Source organism: Neodiprion pinetum, chromosome 6 (assembly GCF_021155775.2).
Source record: "Neodiprion pinetum isolate iyNeoPine1 chromosome 6, iyNeoPine1.2, whole genome shotgun sequence".
In the NCBI taxonomy this organism is placed as follows: domain Eukaryota; kingdom Metazoa; phylum Arthropoda; class Insecta; order Hymenoptera; family Diprionidae; genus Neodiprion; species Neodiprion pinetum.
In genome coordinates this window covers 309,556-334,497 of record NC_060237.1, presented here as the reverse complement: position 1 = coordinate 334,497, position 24,942 = coordinate 309,556, and the positions used below count along the sequence as shown (strand labels likewise).

Genomic DNA, 24,942 nt, shown 5'->3' with positions numbered 1-24,942 from the left:
AGCTGCAATTAGCCAGGCGCGGGGTCCTCGCGCTTACGATATTCAGTTAACCCGACGCGCAGAGAAGGGTGCGGCGGTTCGCAAATATTTGCCGATCCCTGATAGCGGCCACGCCGTTCGTACGACGGTGGAGAAATATTTTTCATTACAATTACATCGTACTTAATTCAGTTGCCTGTGGCTGTCCTTACGCGTGTAAGCCGGCGCATACGTCCCTTTGTCAAAACAAACCCCTTAGCCGTGTTCCAAAACTCATCCCTCGGCGACTAAATTCAACCGATGACGGGTTATTCGTGGGACCGGGGTTCTTTCTCGCCCCGACTAGTGTCGATTTGAGGTTCGAATCAATGGAATGTCGGACACTCGATGATTCGGCCTCTGCCACGGGATCGGCGGAGTCGGCTGATCGTTTTTTACCAACGTACTTTATGATTGTTCGAAGAGATTCGGCCGATCCTTAACGAGTAACGGCACACCCAGCATTCGGATGAGAATTTATAACCCGACTCACTTATGGATCGTAAATATTCAAAGTTTGAACAGACTTAAGTTCAATTACGCGAAAGTAATGAACCGACGTCTAATCAGTGAGAAAAGACTCACGGTTCTTCGAAGGGTTCAAACCGCGCCGAGACGAGGTGGGGGGAGAGAATCCGGTTATTGTTCAGTGACAATGGATCGCTCCTCGGCCTAGACAAGCAAGAAAATAGTCGGCAAGAAAAAGCAAGTTGGATATCAGCCGGTGGTTGAAAATTTCGTGAGAATTTAATCGTACGACTTGACGAGTCTTGCGGGAAGAAAAACTTTTTCTACGAGAGCTATACCGTCCGCGTCGTATAAACTCGGGAGATTAAACCCCCGTTGTTATTATAGGTGGAATTTTATAACGCTTAGCTTCGCATAAATCATGCGGGTAGATCGGTTTGAGATCAAGTTTTCTTTATCTTTCTTTTCCCTCTTACTTTCCTCCCTGTGCTCGGAAATTTGCCAACATATTAAAAGTTTCGCGGAGCGATAAAGCCTCCAGAGCTTCTTTCGTTTGTCTCGAACTCATCAAGGAATACTGCAATAGGTTCCCGATGCTTATCTCCCATGATTCCACGCGCCGAGAATATTAATTACGCTCTTCGAGCGGATGGGAATTTTTCTCGAGTCCTGCGGCCCGCGAGCATAGACGGCATTAATGATAATTTTCACAACTCACCGTCGCGCTCGGTACTCCCTTGAATTTCGCACACGCGTTACAGCCGCCAGTTAACCGGTCACGGTTAAGCGAACTGGAGTACACAACTCGATTTCAATTATCATAGGAAAATATGATTCCAATTTCTCAACGTGGCGTCGCTGAAACGCCGCACTGAAACTGCTGCAGGCTAACGCGCGATATTACATCAGTTATTAGCATTGTGTTACGTACTAACGATAAAATACCTATTTCATGTAATAAGTGAAATACGAACGAATATTTTTAACTAAAATTGTAAAATATTTTGAATTAAAACCATTGATTACCAAAAGCACTTTTCCGCAATTAAGACTACATACATACTGAAATTTGCAAAACTTCGGATTCGAAATGCGCCGTCTCGAAAAAAAAAAAAAAAAATACGAGATAATCGATTAATCGACTCGTGTTTACCGATTCAATTGGGTCGCGTACGATTATTTTTTTGGACTCGATTAATCGATGCATCGGTTATTTTTAGCTTAAGGGCCATCGCTAGTTCGTATAAATAATTCCACGCGCAAGTTAAGGGCGCGTCACTTGAGCCGCGTCAATCAGTTACGAGAAGTTCGGCTCTAAGTGACTTTCATGCACAGATAGGTGCCTACAATATTCTCGACCTTGAATACCGCGTATCTGAGAACCTTTATGCGAGCACCCTCCGAGGCTAATTGGACGAAGCTGCGTTTCGGGCTCCGCGAAAGATTCCTTACGCTCGAGACGGTCAATTAATGCACTTGGTCTGGCGTGAATTTCACAAGGTGAAATAAAAGTTGGATCTCAATCCAGAAACGCGAGTCCGATTATCATTTCTTAATTTATGCTTTTCAACACGACCGCACACACGTATAATTTTAATAGAAAAGTGGAGAAAAAAGCACCCTGCCACGGTTCGCAAAGCAAGTATCTATCATAATTATACGAAACGTTAATGAAAGTTCGAAACTAGTCAGCGCAACGCGATAACCGTCACCGTCATAATTAGTCGTCGATGATTAATATTTGCACTGGACGAAATCCGGGGTGCAGATCAATTCGTTACTCTTTGATCCAATTCTAATCACGATATTAATTTCGCCAACCAACCGTTGGATCAAAGCGAAACTGATTTTACAAAATGTTATTATTATTATTCTTGTTGATGCCGTTATTGTTGCGATGCTGAACAGGAAAAAAAGGACAAAATCGACTCACCCTCTTTTTTCGTGAATTGGTTATGGAATTATACCTTCTGTGCTGTTCCCCAATTATCATTTGCATAATTACCTCTCGTGATCAGCCGACCGACGACGCAGACATTGAACGTTTATTCAATTTACCTCGAAGCAGCTGTTGATTGGCGTTCAGGCGAACAGTGCCTGTGCGTGTATCAGCAACGATTTGTCGGCTGTACATAGTGTTTGAAGAATCTCCGAGTACGTAGACGGGCTAATAAAGACACGCGGCCTGCCAACTTTCGACGCGATTTTTACCCTTCACCGCATCGCGGTGAGATATCCGATTGAGGCGAGACAAACGTGACGGAAGAGAGGCCTTTAACAGCATTTTCTAATCGGCTTTCGATATTCACGGTACGAGTCCCGATTCGATTCGCGCTCAACGATCGGGATCCCAGATTTCATCTACCGGGTGTCCAACGCGCGAAATTAATTTATCGTCACGCCCGCGACTAACGCTGCGTTACAAAGGCAGAACTGCACGGTCTCGCTCACGCATCCGGCCGGCTGATCGTGAATGCCAATTTCGCGAACGATCATCGTTCACGGGTGTTTACAAGATCGCGTTGCGTCTGCTCGGATGCCTCTAGCCCCGACAGGCACGCTCGCCCTGTACATACGTGCTTACACGATCGAGGCGTGCGGAGGCAGCGCCACGAAACATTGGCGATTAATTGCACGGTTTCCCTGCCGGGCGGTATCCAGCACGCAGGTGTAATTACGCTACCAGTTTATAATTACTAATTATCAACCCGGCGATCCATTGGCACGGTTAAATACTTCTAGTCCGGCGGTGCGCGTAATTGTCCGGCCTTATGCCGGGTCGCGCACGTACGTCGAGCTACCTCGATGATTATTATTTTATACGTGCGAATTCCTGAACGCCGGTGAAAGGCCTGGATCATCGCTGTAACGAGTCTGTAAGAGTTCGTTCATTCAATAATTCGTTCGTTCGTTCGTTCGTTCGTTCGTTCACAAGTGGGACTGGGAACGCGGCTGATTCGAATCAAGTCGGGCAAGGCGGTGCGATGTTCAGACGTTTGAAGATCGCGTTCCACCATTTCGACTGAAATTCGCAAGCTTACAAGCTCTGTCGTTTATACAATCTGCGAGTGAAAGGCTGCCGAATGAAAGTCAAACGCGCCTCCCCTCGCCATAAAATCGATGCTTACAGGTAATATTTCCAGTGTTTCTACCGCGGCAAGAATATACCGCGGGGGATAAAACTTATTCGAGTAACCCGAAGCGTCAAGAGGTGCGAAACAAAGACACCGAGATGACATTTCATGACCCGAGGCGAGAGGAAACGCGGCGCGGCGTGACGGTGAAAAAGTTTTATTCAAATCCATACGATGGAGAAGGAGAAGGAGAAGCAGAAAAAGAAGAAGAAGAAGAAAAAGAAAGGGTTGAATCGTCGACGGTATATAAGGTGAGAGGCTTTGAGCGAAGGAGAAACCTTTCGAGTTGCAATAAGAGAAGTAAGTGGATTGCCTGTCGAGGGGGAAATTGTTGAGTTTCTACGGTCGGAGGGCTCTCGATGACGGTAGAAAAGGAGCCGGCGAGGGGATGAAGGAGGGGAGAGGTCAACGGGAACCGGGAGTTCGCGAATCGTACCTAAATGGATTGTTTGGACTTTTTTAATCCCTTTTTACGAAGTCTTACCTCGCGGTCGACGACATCTGGCCTTTTCTCCTCGCATTGTATTATAAATGTACCGCAGGTAGATGCACAGAAGGTGTACGTAGATAAAAGGATAGAAGGAGAGGAAAATATACTCGCTTCGGTAGGTGTTGGTGCATCTGCGCAATTAGGCGATCTCTTCTTCCCTGGCACATTTTCATTATTCTCTTTCGAACCGACGGTTTTATATTTCTCTTAAACTTTTTCGCGATATTTTTTCCGCGTGCAATTAGCGTTGGGGCGATCATCCGCAGACAATTTTTAAATCACCGCATATTCATCCCCGAAGATCATGGAAGTCCTTTGCTCGTGAGGTGGGGATCAGGGGGCGAGTCAAGGTCGCTCTCCTTTGTCTCTCTCGGCAATAAGAAAATTTATGGTCCTTGCAGATTTTACGATGATTGAAGAGGTCGGTTTTACTACCTCAGCCGATTCTCACCATCTGCAGTAATGTGGTAGAAGGTATACTGTACAACTTGCTCGATTAGTCAAAGAATTTCAGGCATAATATACCTGTAGACTGTCAGATTTCGCTAAAGACAAGCTACTATATTCAACATCAGTTTTCCCAAAGTTCTTTTACTCGTAATAAAACGCAATTTCCGTTTACGGACCACAAGTAGAGCTAATTGAAAGTTCAAAGTATGAGAAGAACCGTGTCTCTTGCACGTCGGCTATGAAATAACTGTTACACGTACGCAACACGTGTACTCGGTGTAACCTGCAGAGGTTAAGTTGTTAATAGGATGATGTCTGTAGCAATCTTGTGTACAGACGGTACTCGAGGCGGGAAAAAGAGAAGGGGGAAGAGATGGAGAGAGAGAGAGAGAGAGAAAGAAAGAGAGAGAGAGAGAGAGTCAAGGATCGAATTCAATTTCGAATTGTCATTGTGTAGCGGGCTCTTCAATCTCGGCGTGAATCCCATAGCTCTTGTACCCCGTCGTGGAACAGGGTAGGTACTGGCACCCGGAACAAATTCCTTGATTCGTTGTTGCCAGGTCGCTGATTCGCGTCCGGAGTAACGCTAAACAAAGGAGAATTCATAAATGAGCGTGACTCGTTCCCCCTCGTGTTTGTCTCTCCTCTCGCGCTTTGTCATCACTCTTGTCGGTCGTACGAAAGGAGTCCGATGCAGCCTAGACGTCTCGGATAATAACTAGAGGTCTTCGGCACGCCGGTGTACGGACGCGTTTCCTGGTGGAAGTTACTCCGTGCACTCGGGAACGTTCATCAGCGCAAACAATATCTAATAAAGGTGTCTTCAGTTTCACGGAGTAATTTCTACTTCGAGGGACATCCTCGGCTGGTCTGCGGGTTTACAACCTCCGGAATGGATCAGTCCGAGTGGTAGGACGGCGCCTGGAACTGTAGAGATGGAGAGAGATGGAGAGAGAGAGAGAGAGAGAGAAGCGGAACTTGGCAAGGATTTGGGGACGAAGACCACTGACTGTTATTTGCACGTGTTGCCCAAGTCACACCTCCTAGTCCTTTTCATCAAGAATTCTTGCAGCTCCTCGGCAACGCCGCGACTGCATCCACGTCGTTTCGCCCGCCTTCCATGGTGCACTAAACTGCAGCTCTTACACCCTCCATGGATTATGCAGAGGCGGGGAGAAGAGGTGAAGTGAAGGCCAGACCGTTTCTCCGGTAGGTAAAAGTTGGTCGTCAAAAGTCGCACTCCGTGCACCGGAATGCTAAAAGATCCATCCTGCACCGCGAGGGAGGAGGACGAACCGCGACGTCGCGACGCTACTGCAGCAACTACACCAGCCGTTTAGCAAAATTCCCCCCTCCACCCTGCCGCACGCCTGTAACGCTCAACTTCTTCTTTGCGCTGAAACGTATTTCAAATCATCGCATCTCTCTCTCTCTCTCTCTCTCTCTTTCTCTCTCTCTCTCTCTCTCTCTAATCCCTGCGGCTCTTTGGCACGAGGGCGACTCGCGCGCCAATTTCAAAGAGCCGGAAAGGGTGCTGCTAAATCAACCCAACTAGCTGCCTTCGCCTAAACCGTCAAAGGCAAACTTTAACCGGTGGAACTTCTCACGGTAGATATGGACCTTCACGAGCTACTGCACTCGTATACGTATACCTACGTATGCAGATTAATCAGGATCAATTACTCCGACCCGTTGCCGGGGAATTGATGTCAATTTAATTAACATCTCGCAGACAGACTTTGCGCTGCACTCGCGCGTTCCTCATCCCTCCGGGTTTACTCGGCTGAAGGGGTTGCAACTGTCAATATGGATAATATATATCGGATAGTAGGATTTGCCTCGCGGATGTGATAAATTACGTCTCGCTTATACCTCGAAAACACGTCCGTACGCAACGCATATTGTAAAAACTGAGCCGATTCGTCACGCCAGGGATAATTTGTTGCGGTGCAGATGTGATTGGGGGGGGGGAGGGGTTATTAATTTATTCTCACTCACGTTATGAGTGTCCGTCGGTTAATCGTGAGTGATATATAGTATGTGTGTGGGAAGCGCGAGACGATGACCGTATGGTTTGAGGTTGTGTAATGATAATAGAGCCTTTTTGCCCGTGGTAAAAAGCCATCTCTAATTGTTCGGACGAACCGTGAAGCCGGTATGTGTCAGGAATAAATCAAATCAAAGTGCACTTTCTATCGCTTAAGAGGATCTCCTCCTATGCGTATACAGGTATACATATATTTGTGGCGTTCGTAAAAATATTCGAACCGTGTCCGAGACCTTAATAAAAGATTAAGCAATCCCTCTCGGCAGCACGTTACCGGGTCATATTAACCGTTAGTGCTATTGAATGAATCGCATTAAGTATACCATTTACCATTGAATTAACGGTACGTGATGGACAAATTAAACTTGACGGCAAACCTCGTATTCAAAATTAATATTACGTTAGGAAGTAATGAAATTCGCGTGCCTGACGGAAGTAAATTTTCTTACGAGTACAAAGTGAAAATCCGATATTTTTAAAAGATTATAAAAGTACACAAGCATTATGCCCATGCAGCGACGCTGGTATTCCCGCTTCAACTTACTCGATAAATCACCTAGTTGACACGCCAGAGTTCACGGCATCGTTCTATTTCCCGCTAGGCTGAACCCTTTAAGGTGAAGAGTTGAAAACCACGATGTCATAGCTACATGGATATTAGGACAACGATTTCTCGTGATACCAAGGAATCGAGCCGTTCACGCCGGGGCAAAAAATGGCTCGAGCAGAGTTACACGTGATTCAATCCATCGGCTAGAGCAGGACTTGGGTTAAAGCTGCGGCATTAGAATCGCACTCGCGAACCAACCACGTGCGACCGACAATGTCGAATGCTCCGACCCTAAAACTGCGTGCCGTAACGTTACCAACCGATCAGCAGTGCACGAGGTATAACAAAAAGAAGCGCGCCGAGGCCAGAGGTCGCCAGAATCCCCCCCTCCCCTCCGATTTTCTGGACTCCGAGGACTGAAAGCCCCACTAATAGCGGTTAAAAAATATACGGTATTTGTCATATTTCCTGCAGCGACCGAATTCGACCCCGCTCGAATCACAAGATAGTGAGAACGCGGGAATACGCGGCGGGCTGTGATGCGAGCAAACACGATTATGGTGACAGCGGTGGGATATATTGCGATTTCGGCCCCGGAAAGGGTCGCGAGTCTGCCTCGGTTTCCGTACACCGAAGGAGAAACGAGTCGAGGTCGAGGAGATGAGAGACGGCTGGGCCAAGGGGTGCAGGATAATTATGTCGCGCTGTGCGCACGTACCCGAAGAAACTCCTTGCGAGATTTACGGGATGTTTGTATAGCGGGGCGCTGCTCGAGGGCTGCGCTAGGCTCGCCCGCTCCTCGCCGGGTCCGTCCTCGTCCTCTTCCTCGTCGCGAGTTCGTCCTGGGGCGTCGACGTCGGTCGTGTAGCTCTAAATCATTCCGTACCTGACCGAGATGCTTGGCTGTGTACTCCGCGCGCCTTTGGGACCGAGGACCGAATCAGGATTTTAGTTTGTGTTTGCCAGACGACGACAACGACGACGACGACGACGACGAGGATGACACCCGGAATTCAATGTGCAATTACGCGTGCGCTTAACTATTCGAGTCGAGCTCCTTGCCTCCTTCACTCTAACCATGCACGCGTTCCCTAGCTGTACAACAGTCGTACAACATGTAGGACATTCTTCTACCTACCAATAAACCTGCCAGTCATCGTACGTGCAAATGCTTCAGAATTCCAACCGCGATTCCTGCCCTCCTTCCTTCCACGATGACATGTACGTCTTCTAGTCGTACTCGGGACCCCGTCGACAGCTGACGCGTCGTCGTATTCCCTCGTCTCATTCTGAACCATCAAAGTTTTCTGAGAACGCAAAGTGGTGGAGGGTTCAAGGTCCGCTTGCAGATATTTTGATTGCACAGGTCTGCAACGAAATCCTACTTCAAAAAAGAATATTACAGATATGATGGTTTCAATGTGCCGAATTCATATCTGCTCTTCATTTATTACTCTCACGTATATGTTACGTGATATGACTTTTTTTTCTTTTCTTAATGTTCAAAATTCAGAATTTGTGGTGTTTTGTTTTTGCATTTACACTACTTTAATCTATTTAAATAGTATCTGTACATACAAAACCAGTTCGAATTACACTACTAGATAGATGTTCTGACGATATTAATGTTTTAACTTTTCAACTTTGAAACTTTTTTTTTTTACACATTGTTGTTATCATTAGTGTGTGACTATAATTTGTATGCCAACATAAGGTTTCATTGAAAAAAAAAAAAAATATCGCATGAAAAGTGTATATACATATGGTGCATATTTTTCATTACTATATTTTGATTCAAGAGGATCAAATTTATTATAATTCCACATAATGATAAGAAAAGAGAAAAAAAAGTTGTTTTTTTTTTTACCGGTTAGTGTTATTCAGCTCAGACGCTGAACTTTCTTACACATCTTTCACATCCCCGTAACGCAATTAAAAAATCCGTTCGGATGTCGGTTAGGTGGAGTTTAATTTTTTGCTCAGGTGAATTAAAGAAACCGATGAAGAGAGTGGACTCTACTCCCGCGGAACCTGGGAAACGCCAAACTCGGAGTTAAGCCGAATTCTTAGGGGCATTATCCCGAGAGCTCAATGCAAATTAGCCGGCTGTACGCACCAGTATTTTCACCCTCCCCTGTGACGCAATGTCTTAATTGAGGCGCAGTGCTCCGGATTTGTGGCGACTAGCGACCGCGGTAAAGTATGTTTGCACTTCACTGCGCGCAAACCGCACCGAGCTTTCCATTCTCGCCAACCCCCGCAATCCAACCAACCCGCGGCGGCTGCAGGTAATTTATCCATTTTCCGACAACCATCTGCCTTTCGTTCAAACCTCATCATGATTTTAACTCCAGACTGTGACTTGCAATGTTGAGACAAGGTCGGCGGAACATTTTTACTCAAGGGAGGTCAATTCATTTGAATGTCACGTGTATATTACCTCGACGAGATTCAATCTTCATTTTGATAAACTTCATTCGAGCGGATCGTGGAATCGGGTGAGATTTTTTTGACAGTTCGAAAGGACCAAAACAAGCCTGAGATTATAGTAAATACGGTATTTCCGTGAAAAGGAACTCTCGAGAAACGGGAAGAAAATCCATCGAATACCTACCACGGAGAAATTCTCTTCTTATTCTTAGCTACGTCCATCGCCAGAGATCAATAACGGACGCAAATTGAAAACGCGCTTCTCCCACGTCGAACACGTCCGCAAGAATTTCAAACACCTGTACAATGCTTACGACGAACGATCGAATGCCGAAAGAGGGATGGGGGTGTTCATCCGTACATTTTGAGGTCGAGCAGCACAAGACCTGGCGGACTTTGAGCACACGGTAACGTCAGGTTGACGAGAGTTTCGGAAAGTTCTCCCTGGACACGGTTCGCAGACCGAGAGGTAACTTTTCGTGTTAAATCCGCGGAACCGCTGACCCTTACACGTGGGGTTGGAGAACTGGTGTAGAGACCACCTGACGGGGGCGTCGTTGAAAGTTGACTACTTTTCTCGCGATCGGTATCTTGAAGATTTTCGTGGGTAAAATCAAATATTGTGTACATATAACGGTCTCATTCATGATTGAAGTGAATTTCCGAGAGTCCGAGCGGCGATTGGAAAATTATTTCGAGCTTTGAAGCACTTGATGTACTGAAATATTTTCTTTCACTCTCAGAAGCAAGGAACGTTACACACGACGTACAAAGTTACGGAAAGTTTTAATTCGAGCGTGCTAATAATAAAAGTAGAATTCAGATTTACCGTTCTTATGTGGCCGTAGCACACATACCGTAATGTACAACTAAAAAGTTGTCCGGCTCACCGTAATAAAACTTGCGGGAAGAAAGTCTTGCTCGAATCTTCGACTCAATTTCGTAATAAGAATTGTAAACAGTTGTTGTGATAAGAATCGTGTTCTCCTGTCACCTCGAGGACCTGGCCACGAATAACGAAGGGTTATAAGTCTGAGTAACGGTGAAAGTATCGGGGGAAATTATGGCCCCGGTACCGTTCCGGCGACGTGTTCATCGCCTACTTCGCGAGTCGCGAGTTTAATTTGGGGAGGAAACGAACTGATGTCGAGTAGATATTTCACCCCGGGAGGTTATTTCTTCGACGATTATTTCAAAACGTTTACCCAGTGAAACTCACAGCCTGAAATACCTACGCCTCGAAAATATCATTCTCACGAAATTGCTACAGTTTGTTGCGTATGTACTTGAAATACGATCCTCGAGGGATTTTCATACCCTCAAAAGCTCGACTTACTTACTTGAATACCTGCAACTCACTTACTCGCATTACGCGTCTCGTCAACTGTCCATCGGTAATTTCGCGATTACTCGAAGAAGCCACGGCAGGGAATCGAACGATACGTGCGACATTGTCCAAATTACAAAGGGGTGCGTTTGGCAACTCGATGGAATATTTTTGCAAGCGTTACGCTCGTCTGGCTCGTTACGGTGACGCGTGTTTTCCTTTTTTCGATTTTTGCGCGAGGCTGAATGATTCGGTAGGTAACGGAACCGTGGGAAAGTTAAAGGTCGGCGCAATTGAAACCCTCGGCGAAGAACAGGGTTAAGTTATGTACATGCGATTCGGAATGCCAAGATTAAGTTACTTCGTAACATTTTTCTGGCTCCTGCAGGCACTTCGGGGGGAATGTTATTAACCTCGTTCCAAGTTTTTCTCGACGCACCTCGAGGGCTTCCTCGACGTAGGTATAAGCTTCTTGTCGAGTTTTGCTCTTCGTACATACATCGCGGTGCCCGCGAAGAGGATGATACCTACGGCATGGGGCGAAGCGACCGCGGGCGGCCATCATTAGATTTGACAATTAAACGACGAAGGAGCATATCCTCGAGTTGCGTCAGGTACAGGGGATGGAAAACAGGGTGAATAAATCGCGATGAACCTGAAAAATGAGGGGGCAGAAGGCGGCCTTTGAAATTAAAAGGAAATAAAGTAAAAGAAAACTCAGCCCAATTACCCGCGATAAATCCTCTTCCCTTGTATATTTTATAACGTCTTACCCCATCTTCTCTCTCGTTTTTCCCACTTAATCTTCTTCTTCTTCTTCTTCTTAATTCTCGTTTTCCTGTGATTCAAATTTGACCCGACCGGTACAATTGTATCACGTGTACAAGCTCGGAGAGCGAATTCTTTTGAAGAAAGATTTCAGACTCCTCAAGGATCGAGCAGCTACGGCGTGGGCGGCACCCCGGCGTTCCGGGGTTGGATTTCGTGTCGTGGTGAATAAGTGGCGGGTAAACCGGACGATATATTTAAGGAAGTAACGGAGGAAATAGAATTGATGGACAGAAAAATACCAAACTTGGCAGAATGTTCGATTATAATGTAAAAAGAACTCATACAAATTTTTACGATCCGAGGTGGGTTTTTACGCGAGATATTTGTAATTCTTCTTATATCTTTACAAGCCACCTCGACATGGCCTCTTATGAGAAATGACGGAGTTAGCTGCACATTATTCCTTATATCTCCGTAATTGATGGATAGATCAGAATGAAATATAAACAGTAGAGAGATGGAATACTCAGAATCATTTATCCGGCTTAAAAATATTCAAAGGCGACTTATGATAGGAATAATAAAAACAGTAAAAAGTACTAGTAGAGAATTTTCGGACCCTCGCTAAAAATATTGGAACGTCGCATATTCGAGGTTATGAGCGCGCATTTTGAAATTTCCACGTATTGTGACAGCTCGTGCAGGCTATTACATTTTTTATAATTCTTCGTTTTTTGTTTACACGACATATTTTACCTTTCCAATAAAATCTTGGCTTCTTTTCTTTAGGCATATCGAACTGGCGCTTAAAAGAAATTCACTGATACCGCCGACGAGCTGTCGACGGCATATTTGACACACATATACACGCGCGCACAGTCAATGAAAAGCGACGTTGCCAGATTAAGTACTACTTAGGTCAAACCACGGGCAAATGTTTTTATGACTAGGTGGGTAGTCGCGTTACTTCCCTAAGCGAAACGGATTCGTGACGGGAGACCGAAAACCCCGGAGATAAGCGAGCGAAAATTGACTGGCAATTTGAATTATGCAAAAGAGTGAAGATGACCGGAAAGTAAATATTAAAAAATGGCAACGATTCATGCCGAGCCTCACATTGAGGTATTTAAGTATAAGGAGAAGAGCATCAGACATAATTACAAATAATAAAGAGCGGGTAAATAAAAATGAGCAACCCATTTCGGGTAGAGCCACCCGCCTATTCGCGCTTACACGCCTGTACACGTATAGTATACGCGTGACGACGTTGTCCGTAAATACGTAACGCGGCGGTTTACCGATCGTAAACCGTAACTCGTGTTAGCATTAAACCGACGCGATAGTTGTACCAAACGCGCAGGGGCGAATGCTCCTCTCGACAAGATTATATGCACTTCGGGAAGACCGTGGGGCGAGGTTCCTTTTTATGGGCTCCGTGAGTAGTAAGATTAACAACCGGGGAGAAGATATATTAGATTTCCTTTAAAAAAAATTTTCAACTCCAAACTGCGCGGCGTGCTGCAAGCACGAAGATTCAGCCGCTTGCTGCGAAAGCGGTGAATTCACCCCGTTCGTCGAAATTCGCCAAATCGGAGCCAGCTAGGCGCGGGTTGGATATACTCGTATTATACCGAGAATACGGAAACGATTATCCTCGCAGACGAATCGTTATTATAAATTCGAGGGATGCGAATTAAGCTGATGCAGATTACGTCAACACGTGGTGAGTACGGCCTTGTTCAACATCTCGTTTCTATTCCCAAGCCCCGAGTTAATGCCCAAAGTTATTACACACATATACGTACATACGTACCTCGTATTATACGCGACGAAGACGCCGTTACACCATCGGCCCGCATGTGCCCGATATCGAGCGGCATAAACGCCCCGCAACGCGGAGAAAATTCCGCTTGCGACGGGACGTGTACGATGCTGTCATCATTCCGCGAGAGTGACGGCGCGCTTCGGCGTAGTCAACTTTGTACATATCCCGAAACTAGACCAACCGAACGCATTAAGGTTCGCCCGCTCCGCAGTTTCCGGACGCAAATACACCCGTTTCGTTACCCTGGAAAGCAGACGAGCAGCTATAGACGCGAGGCAAGGTACCCTTATACGAAGATCGGATATCGCCACTTCCTTCGCCTCGAGCTGCGGGTTAACACAACTTTGAAATTGCGTAGAGAGCCGGAAGCCGGCACACCTCACATCCTCCCAAAATTACTTCCAGAGTATAGGCTTAGAGGCCGTTCGGCAGATTCGGCGGATTTAAAAAACGCGGCCTCGGAGCTTCTCCACGCAGGAAGTTAATATGTGTTTCAGTTTTACTGGGATAAATAGCTTCGGTGGAGTCTCGAGCGAATCGGCAAGGGTCGTCACTGACTCGATACTGCAGCCGCGGTCACGTAAAATGTAGGGTGAAATTAAAGCATTCCAGCGCAGTTTCCAAGCACCGAATTTTTCTTCTAAGAAAATTAACCTGCGAGCTGAAATACGACCTGTGTGGTTAGGCGGGCTGAATATTGACGTTCGTAAAACAAGCCTGACGGTGCTTAACGACTCTGCGAGTCAACGAGTGAACTTTACCTACCTACGCGCGTCTTAACGAATAACGATCACTTTAACAAGGAGCGACGATGGGCCTCGTCGGAGGAAAAGGAAAAGGAATTCCCGAGGAAGAATTTTGGAATTTTTACGCACGTGTCACGTCAACGGTTTGGGAATTTTTTTCCTCAAGTTACACGCCTCTCAGAACAAGGAAGACCTTTCGCAAACTGCCGGGATTTTATTTTTATACCTTGAGGCAATATAGAGGGGAAAAACGGATAAAAGGTAACTTCTATAATTGCACGCGACTATACATCGCACCGCCGGATGGAATGCCCCGATACTTTGGATCTCAATAGCTTGCAAGAATTTATGAACTCGGTCATCTCAAATGCAGCCAGCCTACGTGAAAGGATCGATGAAAACATTCTTCAACTTATATACCAACCGATGAGCTGACTTAGTTTGCGAAAACTTCCTTTGCATGCCTTTAACAGCTCTTTCTCTTTCTCTCTCTCTCTCTCTCTCTCTCTCCCTCTCTCTTCTTACTGATTTATTTATTTACCTACTTATTCATTTTTTCTTTACTTGTTGTTCACTTTGCTTCTATTTACCTTTATCCGTCGTTTTCTCTCTTCTTGCGTTATTTCTGCAATTTTGAGTTTTAATACACATTTCATGTCACACGTGTGTTACATCGCCTAAGGGGACTTGTCCCAGGACGAATAAACGCCTCTCTGTCTCTCTCCCTCACCCCGCTACCTTCGAGAGCCTTTCCCCGAACTGGACCCTGCTATCCGACGCTCGTCAAGGTTGGCAATTGTAAAACCTTCCTCATCTCTTGCTATCCGCGGACGCAGGATATCCACCCTTCGTAATTCTTTTACCCTCTCCCCCCGCTACTTGTGGAATAGTCTGCCATTGTCTGTTACATCTGCGTCCTCGTTGTACAACGTTAGGCTCATTCGTTTACGTGCGGCCGAGTCCATGACTATATCTAACGCTGATCGATGGCTTGCATTCTATATATTTTATCTACTTCATTTATTCTAGTTACTTGCCTATTCCATTTATCCCATTTATTGTATTTATTTTATCAATTTTTGAACATTATTCAATCTTAAAGCAGAATCTTAACGTTATAGTCCCACCCTTGAATTTATCTGTACGGCCGTTGTTCCGTTCCATTCTCTTTGAAACGTAGTCATTTAGTCATTCACCAAACCCCCGCGTACCTTTCTCATCTTACGCTAAAACTTTTTATTGTACTTTTCCATCTGCGTACTCTCGTTAGTTTTTAATATTTCCTTATGGTACAATGCAAGTGTATTTACTATCATCGCCTTAGCAAGTATCTAGGTTTAAAGAACGTTGCCGTTACCTATTATTTTCCCTTTGTATTTCCATTTGTATTTTCATTCTGTTACTTGCAGTATGCTCCCATTTGATCTTTGGCGTCAAATAAGCTGCGGTATTAATAAATGAATTGTGATCTTATATAATCTCGACGAATAGAAAGACGTACGAATCTAATAGACGAATTTCAGAACTCTGCGTAAATTTCAGCCCTGCGGAATCCCGTCGTTCACAGGATCCGCAAAGGCGGAGGTGAAACTTGTAAACACAGAAAGCTTGGGGCGAAAGAGTGACGACGTATTTATGGTAACAATAAGACACGCGAGGACGATAGATGGCCGGATTCTTCACAATTTTTTGTCTCAACGTCCTTATGCAGCACCGCAGTACGAGATGCATGCAGTCACCTTTATTTCCCAGTGTCTGCGGCAAAGAAGAATAGCAAAGCTGCGGGTCGCGGATGCCTGGCATGTATACCTAGACGAAGTTCACGCCTTGTTTATTCAGCCGGTTTATCCGCGTTCAGGGAGGAGACGGGCGGACTTTTGTCTTCTTCTTCGTCTCCTTGAAACGTAGCAAAGATTTTCGTTGAGGCGCGTGGTAATTCTTCTGGAAAATAAGTCGCGGAGAGCCAGGACTCCTTTTCGCAGCCATTAAAAGGGGTCGCGACGGCTGATTCGTCGGCCCACGTTCCGCTCGTTCCGAGGATCTACGTACAAGTGTACGGAATAATTCACACTTGTACACGGAATTCGATTAACAAAATCCGGCGTAAGAAAGGCTAAGCGACACTTACGGCGCCGGTTTTTCGAAGTGAAACGGAAAAGTTTTCACTAGGACAATTTTGCGAGCTGATTGTCGAGTAGTCTGCAGGCGAGACCCGAGGGACGGAGGAAAGTTACCCTCCGGCAAACGTCTACAAGGTAATTATAGCCCCGCAGTTTTCAGCCAACCCGACTTACATACATGCACACACTGTCGTTCCGACACACGCTTTGTATACCCAACATATACCTAACCATAGGCGGGGAAACGTGCATCCAGGAATTCCAGTATATCCCCAGTAAGACTGTTTTAACTTTTCTTCGAAGGCGGGCTTATAGTCGGAACTGCGCCGTCTTTGTCGCTCTAGGTATACTAATAACTTGAAATTAAACGGATCGAACGTGTGTGAGGAAATTGTCTGATAGAATTAGAGCGCAATGAAACTTTACGTCCATGTTAGCGCGTGCACTCGACAAACTCGCGTACCAAAGCACCGTGATTAAGGGTTATGCTCGGACATTCTTACGTATAAACGAAGCCGAGAAGGTGAGACCGCTGAGATTGAAACCTCGCACAGGTTTTCGTATTGTGGCGGTAGAGAAGATGTTTGAGAGTCGATTATAATTGATAATGGTAAGACTTTCTATGGGAACCTGTAGATTGGTGCCTGGAAAGGGGGTCAGAGAATTACAAGCTCGTGAACGCGGGAGTTGCAAATAACTCGAAGTCGTCAAACGGCGTGGCATGCATATCGTGGCGTAATTATAAGATGTGTATGATGTGCCTATACCTATAGGCCGCGGGAAACCGAGCCGAGTAGGATATTATTGGTATTACTGCGAGCATCTCCATGTTCCCAGCTGCGATAGCGTAAATTCTTGGAATGAATTTAATCGCGTGATTCTGGGTAATAATAAACACAGATTACACGCTCCGAGTAGGTGGTGGAGGACTATGTGCAGAAGATTATTTCCCGGATAATCGGTGCAGCCTGAATGCGTGGATGGTGTTATCGATACGGACACCCGATCAAACTTCGATTATACCTGCGGAGTACAACCGACGATCAGATTCTATCTGCTCTCTTCCTCCCCCCCCCCCCCCCCCCCTTCTCTCTCTCTCTCTGCTCTCTGCTCTCTGCTCTCGCCGTTACCTTCGGTTAACGGCTTCGTGTCTAGCTCTGAGTTTTCTGTTACTTGCTGTGTAAATAACTCGTGGAAAAATGTATAAAACTCGTTAAAGTGTCAATTTGCAGAATTGCTTCGAACTCTGATTGTTCTGGGCCATAAATTTTCATGCTTTACTTTTGAAATTTCTCGTTCGCGTAAATTCATACCATCCACTCAGATTTTACTGCGGCGATGTAATACGCATGATTTGACAGGCGTTACATTTTACAGGTATACACGCGAGGAATGGCCAACAGTTGAACGGTTGGAGGACTAAGGCTATCATTCCTGGTATATTATACGTAGTAGTAAACGGTGAACCAGTGCTTTATACATATAATATAGATCGTAACCCCGACGTCTAATAACCCATAGTCATTTTGCATCCCGAGCCATAGGACATCCCGGTACCACCACTCCTTAATTACTTACCTTTATCTGTCCGAGAGTCGCCATAAATGGATACTTCTTCAAGGCAAGGTTCTCTAGTCACTTTCTGTCGATCGAGGCAGCCGCTGCAGCCGGTGTACCGAGACCCAGGCTTTGAGCATTAAGTGCATCGGTAAATTTCCTCTCGGTTGATTAAATAACTTATTATTGTTTATCTTCAGCCACCCTAAACTCTCATATTTCCACTCCGTTCAATTGTTTTACTATCTGTTTGATATCCGCATTGTATCCAGGTTACTTGCGTTCAGTTGCTCAGCCCCCGTAACTCGTTCCCTAGGCTTTTTTTTAGCACTACACGCTATTTCGCTACGTTGTATACATTTGTTTCTATTATTATTTTACCATTTATCTCTGTATACGCCGTAAATAGTTACGTATAGCTCTCCAAGATAGTATTTTTACGTACAATTGATTATAACTTATTTATCGTATTGCACTATTTTAATGCTCGGTCTTTTTCCTGGGGTTAACATATCTACCGTTATAATACTGCTGGTTTACCCTTTGACCTATTTCTAGGCCACGGCATGATAAATAACAATCTAATACTATCTAATCTCTCTCTATCTCTCGACTCCTCGGTAAAGGCGCGCAGAAACGCTTTTACACAATTACTCGGTCTTATTCTCCGAGTTATACCCATCTCTCCACGGGCTCTAGTTACCTTAATTGCTAATCACTGTACGCGCTCCACACCGCGCCAGCTGTTTGTGCACCTCGGATATGTCTGATTTTCATCTAAAGTGCAGAACACGTTTTACTTCGTGAAATTACCACTTTTGCGCGAACATCAACGAAACGTAAGAATGATCGGGTGGTGCTATAATGAATAGACATTAACTCGAGAAATAAATTGTAGATTCGTATGCCGAAAGAAAAATTGCCCTGGACCCTAATCTTAGACCTGGAGAAGCCATTAAAAACGTTTTCATGGTCGTGTAAATGATCGAAACTACCGCATCTTTGGGTAATTCAAGTACCATCGATCAGGGCTCAGGCTTTACACAACTATGCATGCGCCATATTTTTCTCACAGTGATAGAAACGAATACACATCCGACTGTAGAAGGTGTAGCAAAAGTATATGCCATTTCGGAACCGACTATACGTGATCATTGCTAAACGGCGTGCTCTCGAGGAGACGAACAAGAAGGTGTATACGTATGGGTATATCGGAAGGGAACGTCGAGCAAGATTCATCAAGGAATTAATTTCTGAATCTTCCCTCGGCACGCAGGGAGAAGGCCATCAATATCCGACTATCTGGCAATCTGTACCTGCCTCGCGGAGGTTCCTCGATCGAAACAAGCCGGGGCGGAAGGAGGATAGCCGGGATAACAAGTGCAGCAACGAGCTGGATTCCGTTCGTCTCGGAGCTGCAAGAAAGTACGGCTAGAGCAGGTATCAAGGACCGGCGTTGCACTCGTGCACTTCCATTCTCATGCGGTGTACCTTCACGATCGGAGGACGAGGATCACGAGGCTGAACACGCGGCGCAAGGATGAAGATAGCTCGGCGCAGTCTTGGGCCGGGTATCCCAGGCACCAGTTTGACCCAGCCTAACCCCCAGCCTAGCCCAGTCTCGATCTATTCGATAAATTTCTCACACGCGAGTCGATCGCGACACACTGCGGGGCCGGAAGCTCTCTGCAAGTCTGCAACTCCGATGCAGCACACGTATCCGATACGTTGTAGGTAGGTACATGTGTCACTCGCAATCGGTGAATCGTTGCATCGAAAGCAGCGTTGGTACCGTTAGCGCGATGACGCAGGTCGGGGTTGAGCGCATCCTCGAAAACTCAAACCTCCGTGGAAATGTTGAAAGCCATATTGGTCCGCGACTCGATTAGCTAATTTCACCGGTTTCGTCTGATGTCGGAACTTGAAAGCGGTTCCAGTCGGTCCAATTAGCGACTGATTCGTCAGAGCCGATTTGCAGAGAGTTTCCGGTTCTTCGGATTTCACCACGAGTCGCAAGGAACTCGGCGCTTTTCCACCCTGATGGCGTTATACAGTTTAAAGGAACACCGTTGGCTCTCCGAGGAGCAACAGCTCCGTGTGTCAGCCGGCGTCCGTCATCGGAGCTGATCGGCCCGCGGTGCCAATTCTCCAACTTCGACTATCGCGTTCGCCGTGATTAATGGGGAGGCTACGGACTGATTCAATCGCGTGTGAACCCAGTGTACCAGCTTTCCAAACTTCGAATTCGACGTGTTGAACGATTGGTATTGTTTCAACCGGAACGGATTTGGTTCGGTGCACTACTCCAGGTTGGATGGAGTTGCTTTACAGACTTCAAACCACCCATTGCTGAGAGTTTGGGAGCAGAAAAGTCTGACTGCGAATCGAGCCATCGAAACACTCTCGGATGATGATGATAGTGCGTGGGGAGTTGAAACTGTATCTCTGGAAGGGACGCAATTCGTCGCTAAAAATCAACGATATTACAAATTTCAGCATGATACATTGAGAGTAAGTAGGTATTCATTTGTTCGTTTCCTCGGAATCCCGCGGTTCATATCAAAAAAGAATCACTCGTTACACCCGCGATAAGCGAGACGAATGGCAAGCGCGTAGCTGTAGAGCCGAATGAATTTGGTATTCACCGTGGTATACGAGAGCGGCAAAGTTTTTCATAAGTTTGCAAAAACTTTCCACGAACGATACTTTTAAATCGATAAATTTAATTTTCATACACTCGAAAGCTTTCCTTTTCCATGCTTGTTCTCTCATTTCTTTTTTTTTTTTTTTTACCCCTCTTTTTCTTCAGCTTGAAAATTTTCCCCCTAATTGTATTCGAATCATTCCCCTCGGCTTCGATAAAAAGTTTCGATAAAGGCGGAGAGACGTGAGCGATGCCGTATCTCCGAAATCCCAATTGAAATTACTCTACCGCACGTGTAATACACTTCGGAAAAATTTCATCGAACTGTGCCGAAAATTTCATCACGGATTTATAGTACTCAACGCAGGATGTAGAGATTACAAATTATTGGGCTGTACGTTTCGATCGTTTGAAATTAATAATTACCCTCGATCAACCGATGTTGCTCAAGCAGTAAGTGGCCCCCTGTGTCTTCTCGGTGGACGTCATAAATTCGAGCAATTATAAATTCAATCCAGCACGCCGAGTAAAATGTTCACAGTAAAATTACACCGAAGTTATAAAGCGATGATTTACAGATCCTGCTGCTGGCTCGCCGTCTACCACCAAGCGGATATTCAGTGCGTACAGATTTTTCCTGCCTTCTTTCAGCTTTTATACCCAATCCAACGATCCTGATTTCCATACTTCGCTGCAACAGATCGGCGCCTCGTAGGTAGGAATGTGTGCGTATAGAACCCCTGTAATACACCAAACGATAACAGGTAATGGATGGTCGGCGATAAATTTCGGCCGCGTAGCGTCTACACCCCCCCCCCCCCCCCCCAAGAACGTGGACTTATTTATTCAGTCTACTGCGCAAGTTTTTCCTTCGCTTTTTACACCCTGTTTAGGTCTCCGGTCTATACATACATGCCTGCGTCACAGGGTTTGGATGTAAATACATCTTCGCAATAAATAATCTCACGCGAAACGAAGGAAATGGACGGCACTTCGTAATATACCGTGACTGTCTATCCTCAAACTGTGTTAAAGAGATACGAGAGGACGTTTTCGTCATTGCCGAGAAATTACGGGGATTTTTTTTTTTTTAACTAGTCACGTGATCCGCGAGCACGGTCTCACACTCTGAAGGCAGACTTGAGAACAAGTGACGAAAGAACTCTGTCCCGCGTGTCATATCTGTGATCGTCGAGGCAATCAATCACGGATTTTCACAAAGTAACGATTTTCTCAACAAAAAATAAACTGTCAATAGCTTATGGACGGATAAAAAATGAAATAGGAAATGGGCGGCCTACTCTCGATGAAAATTTCTTTTACCCGGGACACCGGACAAAGGAATCAACCGCAAAGGTCCGACATCGATATGAAAGGACAACTACTTGGGTTAAAATAGGTTATAGCTGAGGAAGAGCACGGCGGTAACAAGTAACAACCACACAAGAATTCAATTCAAAGGATGTATATAATTCCGAACTTTCGAGCGAGAAGCGGCGCGGCCGAATGCCCGGGTTACGGAATTGATTCAATCCCATTAGCAGGCAGCAACACTCGTCAAGTCCGCTTCACAGTCGAATGAAGAGTCGCAAATTGGCCCTTTCCAATTGAAAATTCGATCCAATTTGTAGCAGAGGATTCGCGCGAGGTGAATCCGGCATACGTATCCTCGTTCAAAGGCAAGCGGCGTTTCCCACGCGCCAAATCTGCGTAATACACGTACAAGATAATACCACGCGGCACCTGAAGAGGTGCGCTTGGATAAAAAGCACCTCGAGAAAACTGCCGCGAGCTGCGGGATACCCGCGTCTCTGCCCCCAGGGTGAATAAATATCCAGATAACGAATGCACCCGACAACTTTTCAAAGTTTCGCAGACCAGCTTCGGTCCTCGCCTGTATATCGCCGCACCACGATTTCACGATGATCTGAGAGGAGAACGGGAAGCCACGGATAAATTGAAGAGGCGGAGAGAGCGAGCCGCTTCGTTATACGCTCGTTGTGCAACCGATGATCGCATCCTCGGGGGACTTTCTCGCGAGGTTTCGGGCCGCGGGAAGACCCCGGCTCCTGGCGCTTCTGGGGCTTCTAGGGTTCGAGTATAAGCAGCGGAAGAAGTCCGCGGACTACGGCCCGACGGCGTCGCGGTGTCGCGGTGTCGCGGTATTGCTGCATAATGGCCGTGGTATGGGCGAATTTTCATCACTAACAACCGGCCATTAAAAGTTGAGCGGATCGCCTTGCCGTCCGTTTCTATAGCGGAGAACTCGGCATCGAGCAAGTTTATATAGGTGCAGTATAGTCGAGTTTTTTCAGCCCAGAAGACTTTCCGCCATCCCCTCTCTCGCTCGCTCTCTCTCCTCTCGCCGCGATATTTTATAGACTGCAATAACACGCCCGCCATAACCGATTACGGGATCGATTGATTGTGGGCCCCACAGCCAGACCGATCTGACCGTTCGTGTCTTGCTCTTCTCTCCGGAAAGAACCGGAACACGATTCTGCAACCGCGCCGGGATCGAAGAACGTGACGAAAGTTCTGCGAGTTTAGTTTCCACCAGGGAAATTGGAGTGCTTGTTGTATGCCTGCTTCATCACCGCTCCAATCATCCTGTATTAGTATTATTCATCCCTCGACTTGATATGTATATTTTTGTACTAAACATGTATATCCTATCCTCAATTTAAACTTACATTCGCTTCATTCTAGCGTCAAACTGCACTTACTGTTAGGTATATATTGTTTGCGATTCAGGCGAATTAACTGTCCTCTAATTTCTCCACCGCTCAGTAGAAATAATTAGCTTTCGACTGGCACGTTGCAAAAAATATCCACCTCGCAGCATCCTGGAGTCTAGAGGTTATTAAGTTTTCGCGAGTCCACGGAGTACAAGCCAAGATTCGAATCGAAAGTAATCAAGGCTTCAAAAGTTTCCCGCCACTATTACTTATTCATTTTGTACACAATTTTTTACTCAACATTCGTCTCAATCAGCTAAGTTTTTCCCCTCCCCCGCTGCTCCAAACCCTCGCCCGTTAACGAGAGTTCGCTTATCAAATTCGGTGGCGCAGATTCGTGTTTCTGCAGAGTTTAATTTTTGACGGAAATTCGGAGGTCTTTGAAAAGTTTCAGGTCACTTACTTTCACGAATGATTGATCACAAGATCAAGTTTCAAAAAAGAATTTGCAGCCAAATTTTCTCGTCCCGAAATTGGCATAGGAGACTGGAACAATGCCCGTAGCTAATAATCTGCAGGATCTTGCGATGTCAGAATTTCGAATTGCGATATGCTCGCGACGGCACTATCGATGAGCCGAATCGACGATTTCCGAACTCACCGATCGTTATCTTGCACGTTACGTAATCATATACGGCGATTCGTCACACTTTCGTTAATGGACGTTGTGCGCGGGCCTTTTGTCACTATCCATTAAAAGTCTCTCTCTCTCTCTCTCTCTCTCTCTCTCATCGTCAGGCTGGATTTCCTCTCGCGAGCCACGGCGAGGCGTCCTCGATTCCAATCAGCGCAAAACGCACCACTTTTATGCGTTTTCACTGAGGGCAAAACAAGTGGCCATCACGTATAGATATACAGAGTTTATACAACCCTGCGCCACCATTAAGCCAGCGAGTCGTTTTTACCTTTGATTATTCCATTCTAATGATTCTTTGATTATTTCATTCATTTCATTTCTCCCCGTCCCGGGATAGAACCGTTTAACTTTATCCTCGGACTCACAAAGACGGTCAGCCTGCCGTTAGCATTACGATCATTAAGGCTGCTGTATGACTGCTTGCAACCTACTCTGAAACCGAAGCGCTCTCTTCCCATCGAAGTCGGGGATTTGAAACTCGGCCAAATGCTGACCGAGCATGAAAATCGAGAAGTAATAGGTGAAAAAAAAAAATTCAAGTGAACCAGAGAGTACTCCAAGTGGCATCCAATCCGGAGGCTAATTGGACGAGTGTAGCAGGGAAAAGAATTAATTGCTCATGCTTCGAGATTTTCCGTCCACAGGATTGGCGGGGAAGAAGGATCTGATTCGATCAACATTGAATGGGTGGAATATTTTATCCTGCTCGTTTGAGCCTCGCGTGATTTGCGGCAAATTGTAACATCCCGTCCATCCTCGGTTGGCGGGCAAAAGCTGTTGCGAGCTTGTAAAACGCGAAAAATAATTGCCTGCAGAGCGAGCGGCCGGAATTAATGACAATTTAAGTTAGCGCCTACCTAATCTCGGTAAAACTAACGGCGGTGCAATGCAAGACAGGGCGCAGTGCAGTGCAGTGGTAACGAAATTTATCTAATTGCTAATTAACAAATCTATTACAGGGATTTCTCGCCCTCCTCGTATAATATCGTT

The 24,942-nt window shown here is 45.8% G+C and overlaps 1 long non-coding RNA gene across 1 annotated transcript in view; it reads right to left on the bottom strand.

Moving 5' to 3' along the window:
• Positions 1 to 4,754: 4,754 nt before the first annotated feature.
• The window catches only part of LOC124221556 (uncharacterized), a 62,801-nt gene continuing 42,613 nt past the window's right edge, over positions 4,755 to 24,942 (bottom strand). The window contains exons 3-4 of the long non-coding RNA XR_011177385.1: positions 8,296 to 8,525; positions 4,755 to 5,956 (exon numbers count right to left, since the gene is read on the bottom strand). This is a non-coding gene — a long non-coding RNA (uncharacterized lncRNA). The remainder of the gene's footprint in view (positions 5,957 to 8,295; positions 8,526 to 24,942) is intronic.